The sequence below is a fragment of the Penaeus vannamei genome, chromosome 1 (assembly GCF_042767895.1).
Source record: "Penaeus vannamei isolate JL-2024 chromosome 1, ASM4276789v1, whole genome shotgun sequence".
Lineage (NCBI taxonomy): Eukaryota > Metazoa > Arthropoda > Malacostraca > Decapoda > Penaeidae > Penaeus > Penaeus vannamei.
The window spans coordinates 7,525,641-7,535,640 of NC_091549.1; the positions used below are offsets into that span (position 1 = coordinate 7,525,641).

General features: G+C 46.6%; 1 protein-coding gene across 2 annotated transcripts in view; it reads left to right on the forward strand.

Annotated features, from left to right (window-relative positions):
• The window catches only part of LOC113809420 (rap1 GTPase-activating protein 1), an 857,618-nt gene that overhangs the window by 256,143 nt on the left and 591,475 nt on the right, over positions 1-10,000 (forward strand). The gene's annotated exons all lie outside the window — the stretch shown is intronic.

The following is a 10,000-nucleotide window of genomic DNA, read 5'->3' on the forward strand; positions in this document are numbered from 1 at the left end:
ACCTCTCTGTCTCGTTTTTTGTCGGCCTTTGACGGATTTACTTTCACGGTTTCATGTGCGCTTCCTTTCCTTCATTAAAAAAGAACGTTTTAGAAAAATAAATAAATGGGAATGATAATGAAAGATAAACAAGGAAAGAAAAAACGCCTCTTCTTTAAAGAATGATTTATATATATACATATATAAATATATATATATATATATATATATATATATATATATATACATACATATATATATATATATATATATATATATATATATGTGTGTGTGTGTGTGTGTGTGTGTGTGTGTGTGTGTGTGTGTGTGTGTGCGTGTGTGTGTGTGTGTGTGTGTATGTATATATTTCTATATGTATGTATATATACAAACATATATATATATATATATATATATATATATATATATATATATATATATATATATATATATATTCCAAAAAGGAAAATTTGACTCCGCGCTGATGCCCTCGCTGGCACCTGGCACCTGCACCCTTTGTGTCTGTAAATGACGTGGTTCTTCTCATTAATAGAAGGCTGGAGAATGAAAGAAGACCATATTAAAAGAGGGGAGAGAGGGAGAGTGTCAGGGATGGAGGGAGGGAGAGGGAGGGAGGGGGAAGGAGGTAGAGGGAGAGAAAAAGAGAGAAGGAGGGAAGGAAGGGGAAAGGAGGGAGAGAGAGAGAGAGAGAGATGAAGGGGAGAAGGTAGAGAGAGAGAGAAGAGAATAAGAGGTAGAGAGAGAGAGGTTAGTAGGTAGAGAGAAAGAGAGAGGAGAGGAGGTATGGAAGAGAGAGAGGAAAGTAGTTAGAGAGAGAGAGAGGATAGGAGGTAGAGAGAGAGAGGATAGGAGGTAGAGAGAGAGAAGATAATAGGTAGAGAGAGAGAGAGGCTGAGAGACAAAGAGCAGATGATAACACCCACTGTACGCACGCCAAGGGTGTTTACAGTACATAGCACTCTTAAGTTATCTCGGATTCGCTTTCCTTTGTAGGGTGCACCTGCGTGCGTATGTGCGGGCGCGCGCGTGAATGTGCGTTTCTCTGTCTGTCTGCATGTGTGTGTGAGTTTGTGTGTCTTACAGGTTTATGGCATAAGTTGACATCGATTTGAAAGGTATTCTATTCTCTCTTCTTCTCTTCTCTTTTCCTCTTGCCTTCCTTAACTCCCCACCTCCCTCTCTCTTCCCATTTCCTCCCTCACTCCTTCTCTCTCCCCATTTCCTCCCTCACTCCCTCTTCCATTTCCTCCCTCACTCCCTCCCCATCTTCCTCATTTCTCTCTCTCTCCCTCCCCATCTTCCTCATTTCTCTCTCTCTCTCTCCCTCTTTATCTTCCTCATTTCTTTCTCTCTCTCCCTCTGTATATTCCTCATTTCTCTCTCTCTCTCCCTCTTTATCTTCCCCATTTCCCTCATCTCTCTCCCTCTTTCTCTTCTTCATTTCTCTCTCTCTCTCTCCCTCTGTATATTCCTCATTTCTCTCTCTCTCTCCCTCTTTATCTTCCCCATTTCCCTCATCTCTCTCCCTCTTTATCTTCCTCATTTCTCTCTCTCTCTCCCTCTCAACGTAGACTTAAATATCCACACGACCCACAAACGAAACCAGCTGCGTCGTCCTTACAGCAGGAGAAAGGGTCGCAGTTCGCGGAGGGCGGCGAAGATGGCGTCCTAAGGAGCGTCCAGCGAATGCGATAGGATCTCCCAGCATCTCCGAGGCCGTTGGGGGATCCCAGCATCCGGAGGCGACGTCGGATTGCTCAAAGACCTCGGCGGCGCGCGGGGCTGAGCGGGCGCCGGCGGGTGTGTGTGTGTATGTGCGTGTGTGTGTGTGTGTGTGTGTGTGTGTGTGTGTGTGTGTGTGTGTGTGTGTGTGTGTGTGTGTGTGTGTGTGTGTGTGTGTGTGTGTGTGTGTGTGTGTGTGTGTGTGTGTCTCTCTCTCTCTCTCTCTCTCTCTCTCTCTCTCTCTCTCTCTCTCTCTCTCTCTCTCTCTATATATATATATATATATATATATATATATATATATATATATATATATATATATATTATATCTGTGTGTGTGTGTTTATTTGCGTGTGTGTATGTATGTGAGTGCTTATTTACATATTTATTTATTTATTCATCCATTTAATTAATTACCTACTTATTCACACGCACACACGCAATAGTTAAAGAGTCACCTCACTGTATTCATCAACTCTCGTCTTTCCTCTCTCTTTCATCTCACTGAAATCAACCGAACGTCTGGCAAGCATGACAATCCCATATTTTCCTTAATCACCGTTCTTTTTCATTATTTACCTGCTTACCGAAAGATCCCGGGTTCCGCCACACTTCGTCGACAACAGCAGCGGGCCTTCTGTGGCTGCTAATGAACCTACGTAATGTAAATGACATTTTTCCCGCCAACTCTTGGGCGCCATTTAGTGTCGGGCGGGAAAGTCTGTCCTCGGGATCTCTTGTTGCGGTAAACTGGCCTCTATGAGAGAGCGACGGAGAGGCGAGAATACCGTGCGCTGGGCGAGTGAGGGTGCGCCTTGGGAAGTTGGGGAAACGATTTTATTTTATTGTTTTTTTAAATCGTAACTTATTGAATAAAAATGAATTAACAGCTGATGGATAATGATTTGTTATTTAATTCGAGATAAGAATGCGTGTTTTTTTCTGATGAACGTTTTTTCTCTTTGTTATAAATTTCACTCTTGGGGATTCTGTAATATTAATTGGTGTCAAGAACTTTTGTTTTTTTCTTTTTATCTCCTTTTTCTTCTTTCTTTTATGTTTTCTCTTATATTTCTTATAATTTTGATTTAGTATGGATAGCGCAAAGCTCTCTTTTCCTGTTATTTACTGTTGTTAGAACTTTGACACGAAAAGTAAAGAACGTGCTAAAGTATTTCATGTTTTACTCTCCCTCAGTCGTTCCTGTCATCCTCGTGTCTCCATATCTCCCCACATCCTAAGTCATCCCATATCTTCCCTTCTCCCCAACTCCCTATCCTTCACATCCCCACATTTCCAATTATCTTCCTATCTCCCCAGCATCTCCTTCTTCACTTCCCCTACATCACTCAACATCTCCGACCACTTTCCCATATCTCCCCATTCCCCACATCCCCACATTCCCCATTCCCCATACCCCCACTTTCCCCAATATCTCTCCATCTCCCACATTCCTCACCATCTCTCCATCTCCCCCCACTTCTCCCCAAAATCTCCCCACACCCCCACATTCCCCATTATCTCTCCATTTCCCCCCCACATCCCCATATCTCCCCATCTCTCCCACATTCCCCACTATCTCTCCATGTCCCCCCCACACTTCCCCACACCCCCAACATCTCCCCATTCCCATCTCCCTAACATTTCCCCATCATCTCTCCATCTCCCCACCACATTACCCTCCCCCCCCACCAACATCTCCCCCCACCAGGGAACCCCAACCTCAGCGCCCCCCCCCCCGCCCCCCCCCCCTTCGTGACACGTGATGGCGCCGACGGGGTATAACAATCGACAAATTGATTTTCAGTAACGGTCGCCTCGTTCCCCGCTCGAGCCTCGGCCGGACGTTATCGAGGCCGGAAAGTTTAGACGATGATGGTGATGAAGGAAGAGGGAAGGAGGGAGGGAAGGAGGGAGGAGGGTGGGAGGAGGGTGGAGGGAGGGTGGAGGGTGGGAGGTGGGAGGGGGAGGGAGGGTGGGAGAGGGGAGGGGGAGGGAGGGGGGAGGAAGGAGGTGGTGATGGTGGGAGGTGGGGGTGGAGGTGGTGGAGGGAGGTGGGAAGGAGGGGGGAGAAGGAGGAAGGAGGAAGAGGAAGAGAAAGAAAAGAAGGAGAAGAAGCTGAAAGAGAAGTGGGAGGAGAAAGAGGAGGGGATAAAAGCGGTGAAAAGGCGATGGGACGAGAAGAGGGAGGAGAGGGAGAAGGAGAAGGAGATGGAGATGAAGTAGAAGAGGAAGAATAAGAAGAAGGGGAGGGGAAAGGAGGAAACAAAGAGGGAGAAAATGGTGAAAAAGGAGAAGCAAAAGAAGAAGATGAAAAAAGAAGAAGACGAAGCAGAAATAGAAGAAAGAAAGAAAGAGAAGAGATAAAAAACGAGTGATTTTTCTCTCTTTTTTCCTACTTCTGTTTATCAACGGATCGGCGCAGGTAGTCTGTGATGTGATTCCTATGTCGAGTTTTTCAATTTAAAAGAAATTGGCTGACTGATTGGCGGGTCACCGTACGTAGGCCAGGTTGCTGTGGGGTGGGTGGGGTGGGGGGGGCAGAGGGGGTAGGGGGTTGCTGTGGGGTGGGTGGGATGGGAGCAGAGGGGGAGGGGGTAGGGGGTTGCTGTGGGGTGGGGGCAGAGGGGGTAGGGGTATGGAGGTATAGGGTTGGTGGGGGTAGGGGGTTGTCGGGGGGGGTAGGGTGTTGCTGTAGGGTTGGTGGGGGTAAGGCGTATTGGGTTGGTGGGGGGGGAGGGAGTATTGGGTTGTTGGAGAGGGAGGGGGGGGGAAGGGAGATTAATGATTAGGAGGGAAGAGGGGGGGAGGGAATGATGATGGAGGAATGAAAGGGTTAAAGGGATGAAGATGCGTGTATCTTGATTTTTTTTTTCTTTGCTCTCTCTCATTTTTCTTCCTTTTCTCCCTATTCTCTCTCTCTCTCTCTCTCTCTCTCTCTCTCTCTCTATTACCATATATCTATCTATCTCTATATATCTGTCTCTAAATATCTATGTCTCTAATTATTTATCTCTCTGTATCTATCTATCTCTCTTTCTCACTTTTTCATAACGGTCTGTTTTTAGCAGGGAGACATCATCATCATTATCATCATCTTTATTATCATTATTATCATCATCATTAATATTATCATTATCATTATCAACTAATGACGTTCCTCCCTTGAGAGTAATCCTGCTTCGCTCCAGGTAAAAAAACCAGCAAAGTCCTCCAGAAGCGAAGGGCAGGGCATAAGACTCCTTCCTGAGGGCGAGGTCAGAGCATGGGAGGCGTCGGTTATAGACAATGTGGAAATGTGTGATCTGATGACCTTTTGTCTCTGGAGGGGGTCAGCTTCACAGTGATCACGTGATTGGGTTGGGGAGGTCAGCGCTCGGCCTTCTAAAGGGTGTCTGGTTTTTTGAGTTCTGAGGCGAGGGTGGGTTCCACCTCAACGTGGTGTCAGAATATAAATCTCCTGGAGGATTTGTGGGGGCTTCGTGGCTTGGCTTGGGCTGTGGCGTGGCTTAGACGGTTCTCAATGTGGCCTCGAGTGTTGTGTAGGAATGGCTTCCAATATATGTTGTCCTTGGACCATGAGATATATATAAGAAGCCATTCTTGTATTTTTTTTCTTTTTTTTACTCTGTTAATTCCCCTGCTCCCTCCTTCTCCCATTTCCTCCCCTCTCTCTCCCTCTCCGTCTTTCTCCCCTCTATCTCCCTCTTCCTCTTTTCCCCTTCTCTTACCCTCTCCTTCTTTCTCCCTTTCTCTCTCCCTAACCCTTTTTTCCCTCTCTCTCCCTCTCCTTTCACCTCTCTCTCTCCCTTTCCCTCTTTCTCCCCTCTCTTCTCCTCCCCCTTTCTCCCCTCTCTCTCCCTACCTTCTTCACTACCTTCCCGCTCCCCTCACTTGTTCTTCCAGCCTGCCTCTCTCCCACCCTCTTTATCTCTTCCTCTTTCTCCCTCCCTTGCTGCTTTCCTCTTCCCTTCCCTCCTCTTTAGTCTCTCTTTTTCTCTCTATCTTCCTATCTATTTATTTATCTGCCCCCTGCCCTTCTCTCCCTGTCTTCCTCCCTTTCCTCTATCCTACCCTTCTTCCCTTCCTCCCTCCCCTTTATCCTTCCCTACCTCCCCCTGCACCACCCTAGGCTCCCTCCCTCCCGCCCCGCAGCCTTACGCTCCTTCCCTCCCTCCCCTCAACCTTACCCTCCTTCCCTCCCTCCTATCCCCTACCCCCCTTTTCCCTCCCCTCTTTCACCCCCCACACCCCACCCCATCTCACCCCACCACCCCCTACCCCCACCCCCACCTCCCACCTCACCATAAGCGAAAATCACAAAACAAATATGAAAGGCCAGAGAAAATTGCCATCTGCGGGAAGCCTGCTTTTTGCCTCACCTGAGAGGGAAATAGAAGGTGGGGTGTGGTGGGGGTGGGGGGGTTGGTTATCAGGAGGGTGGGGGGTGGGGTTCCCTTCTCGGCCAGGTAGGAGCTCGTAGGGTTTTCTTTTAAGGGGTTATTAGGATGGAAGCGATGTGTATTTTCCCCATTTTTGGGGCAGGGAGAAGGAGAGAGGGAGAGTGAGGGATAAAAAGAAAAAAAAGGAAGAGAGTGGGAGATGGAGAAAGGGATAAAGAGAAAATGAAAGAGAGGGTAGAGAGAGAGTGGAAGAAGGAGAGGGAGGTAAAAAGGAAGAGAGGGGAGAGAGATAGAGAGTGGGAGAAGGAGAGAAAAGGAGGGATGAAAAGAAATGGAAGAGAGGGGAGAGAGATAGAGAGTGGGAGATGGAGAGAGAGAGAGAGAGGGATAAAGATAAAGTGGAAGAGAGACTGGGAGAAGGAAAGGGAGGGAGGGATAAAAAGAAAAAAGAAAGGGGAGAAAGAGAGAGGGAGGGATAACGAGAGAAATAAAGAAATGGGAGAGATAGAGTGTGAGATGGAGAAAGAGGGAGGAATGAGGAGAAAAAAGAAATGGGGGGAGAGATAGAATGGGAGAAGAAGAAAGAGGGAGGAATTAAAAAGAAAGATAACAGAGTGATGGAATGGGAGAATCAGAGATGGAAAAAGAAGATAACGAGAGAAGTTAGAACGAAATTGAAAAGGCAAAGCGAGTCACATGCAGAACACGGGATCCACAGCCGTCCTCAGACCACTGTACTATATGCCACGTGGAGTCCTTGTAGGGAGCCAAGGAGTAGCACCTCACTCCGAGGAGCAGCCGCACTCCTTCGTCACTCTTTCATAAAGGAGTCGACGCCTTGGTTGTCTGTCTTGCATCCTAAGCTCGCCATCAACCGAAGTCTTGTAGGGCCCATCTTAAGGGTTCTTTCAGGGGGATGGGGGGGGTGCAGGGAGAGAGGGAGAGGGAGAGGGAGAGAGGGAGAGAGAGAGAGAGAGAGCGGGGGGGGAGACGGATATATATATATATTATATATTTATATATATATATATATATATATATATATATATATATATATATATATATATATATATATATAGAGAGAGAGAGAGAGAGAGAGAGAGAGAGAGAGAGAGAGAGAGAGAGAGAGAGAGAAAGTGGGAGAGAGAGAGCGAGAGAGAGAAAAGAAAGAGACAGACAGACAGACAGAGGCAGCGAAAAAGAGAGAGAGGCCGAGAGAGAAACAGCGAGACACTAACAGACAGACAGACAGACTGAGACAGCGAGAGTGAGAGAGAGGAAGCGAAGGACCTTATCCTCTATCTCCTTCGGGTCTTTACATGATTACTCCCCGAGAAGGAGTCGGAAGCTCATCTCCCAAGGAAATGTCCAATGCCGGAAGTTGGTCACGGGATGAATTAACTGAGCCCCCCCCCCTCCTCCCTCTCCTCCCTCTTCTCCATCTCTCTCTATCCTCTTCTCCCTCTACTCTCTCTTCTCTTTCTCCTCCCTCTTCTCCATCTCTCTCTATCCTCTTCTCCCTCTACTCTCTCTTCTCTTTCTCCTCCCTCTTCTCCTTCTCTCTCTATCCTCTTCTCCCTCTACTCTCTTTTCTCTTTCTCCTCCCTCTTCTCCTTCTCTCTCTATCCTCTTCTCCCTCTACTCTCTCTTCTCTTTCTCCTCCCTCTTCTCCTTCTCTCTCTATCCTCTTCTCCCTCTACTCTCTCTTCTCTTTCTCCTCCCTCTTCTCCTTCTCTCTCTATCCTCTTCTCCCTTCACTCTCTCTTTTCTTTCTCCTCCCTCTTCTCCATCTCTCTCTGTCCTCTTCTCCCTCTACTCTCTCTTCTCATTCTCCTCCCTCTTCTCCTTCTCTCTCTATCCTCTTCTCCCTTCACTCTCTCTTCTCTATCTTTTTTTTCCCCTACCTCTTCTCCCTCTTCTCTATTTCCTCTCTCTCCTCCCTCATCTCCATCTCCTCCATCTCTCTCTCTCTCCTCCTCTCCTTCTACTCTCTCTTCTCTTTCTCCTCCCTCTTCTCCTTCTTCTCTCTCTCCTCTTCCCTCTCTTCTCTCTCTTCTTCTGTATCTCCCTTCTTCCCTCTCTTCTTGCCTCTCTCCCCTCTTCTCTCTCTTCTTCTTTCTCTCCCCTCTTCCCTCTCTTCTTCTTTCCTTCCCCTCTTCCGTCTCTTCTTTCTCTCTCGTCTTCTCTATCTTCTCTCTCCCCTCTTCCCTTTCTTCGTCTTTCTCCCCCTCTTCCCTCTTCCGTCTATTCTTCTTTCTCTCCCCTCTTCCCTCTCTTCTCTCTCTTCTTCTCTCTCCTCCCTTTCTCCCCTCTTCCCTCTCTTCTCTCTCCTCCCTTTCCCCCCTCTTCTCTCGTTTCTTCTTTTTCTCCTCTCTCTTTTCAATCTCCTCCCTCCCCCTCAAAAATAGAGGATGCTCCAGAGATGCTCCTTTTTTTCCTTTTTTTTTGCGACGAAGCAATTTCAATAACCTTAAGCAAGGGGGAGAGTTTACCATGATGCTTTGAATGGGAGTGAAGGCGATGGGGAATGATTAGGAATGAGGGTGAAGTGAGGAGAAAGAAAGATGATTGAGGGAGAGAGAGAGGGGGGGGGGGAGGGAGGGAGGGGAGAGAGGAGAGAGAGAGAGAGAGAGAGAGAGAGAGAGAGAGAGAGAGAGAGAGAGAGAGAGAGAGAGAGAGAGAGAGAGAGAGAGAGAGAGGGGAGAGAGGGAGTGAGAGAGAGAGAGAGAGAGAGAGAGAGGCCCATTGACAAAGCTGAACAAAGAGAGAGGTTGGGAGAGAGAGAGAGAGAGAGGGAGGGAGGGAGGGAGAGAAGGAGAGAGAGAGAGAAAGAGATGATATATAAGATGGAGGATTTATGATTTAAAGAATGAATGAATGACAGGGGAGCGACTGCCATTTCTATCTTCCATGTTTATCATCATCTTCATCATCAATTCATCTTTATCATCATCATCATCTTCCATCTTCCTCGCCATATTCATCTTTATCCTCACTATCATCGTCATCACTATCATCTATATGATCAGAGTCGTCATCACCACCCTCACATCCTCCTCTTCATCATCGGCACCATCATCACTATCATGATCATATACACTGCAACCATCCTCACCACCACCTCCACCATTTTCACCACCATCCCCGCCACCATCACCATTTTCATCACCATCCCGGCCACCACTACCATCACCATTTTCATCACAATTGCCACCATTTTCATCACCATTGCCACCATTTTCATCACCATTACCACCTTTTTCATCACCACCATTTCCGTCACCACCACCATCAGCACCTTTTTCATCACCATTACCACTTTCATCACCACCACCACCACTTTCATCACCATTTCTGTCACCACTACCACTTTCATCACCCTCACCGTAGAGAGTGACCACAGACCATCTCCAAAAGTGATGAAGATCCTCGGACCCTTAATAAGTGGATTATAAATTGCTGTTTTCTTTCAATGATTGGAAACCCGACGAAAGATAAAGATAGACAGAGATAGATAAAGACGAATCCCTGTCCTTGGCGTCGTGTGGTGGCCCTGTCGATCGATAGATAGTACTGTACGGCCTTGTGAACGTGACACCTTGTGGGGCAGTGCGATGTAAGGTCACAATTTTGACCTCTGCGACTATTTAAAGGGTTGTTTATTTTTGATGTTGGTGATGTTTTTTTGTGCTGTTGTTGGTATTGTCATTATTTTTTTTTTTTGTGTTATCGCCGTTACCATTATAGGGATAAAGATAATGATTATGATAATAATTATCATAATCATCATTGTCATTATCATTATTGTTATTATTATTATTCTCATTCTTATTATTGTTATTATTATCATTATCATTATTACTATTATCATTATT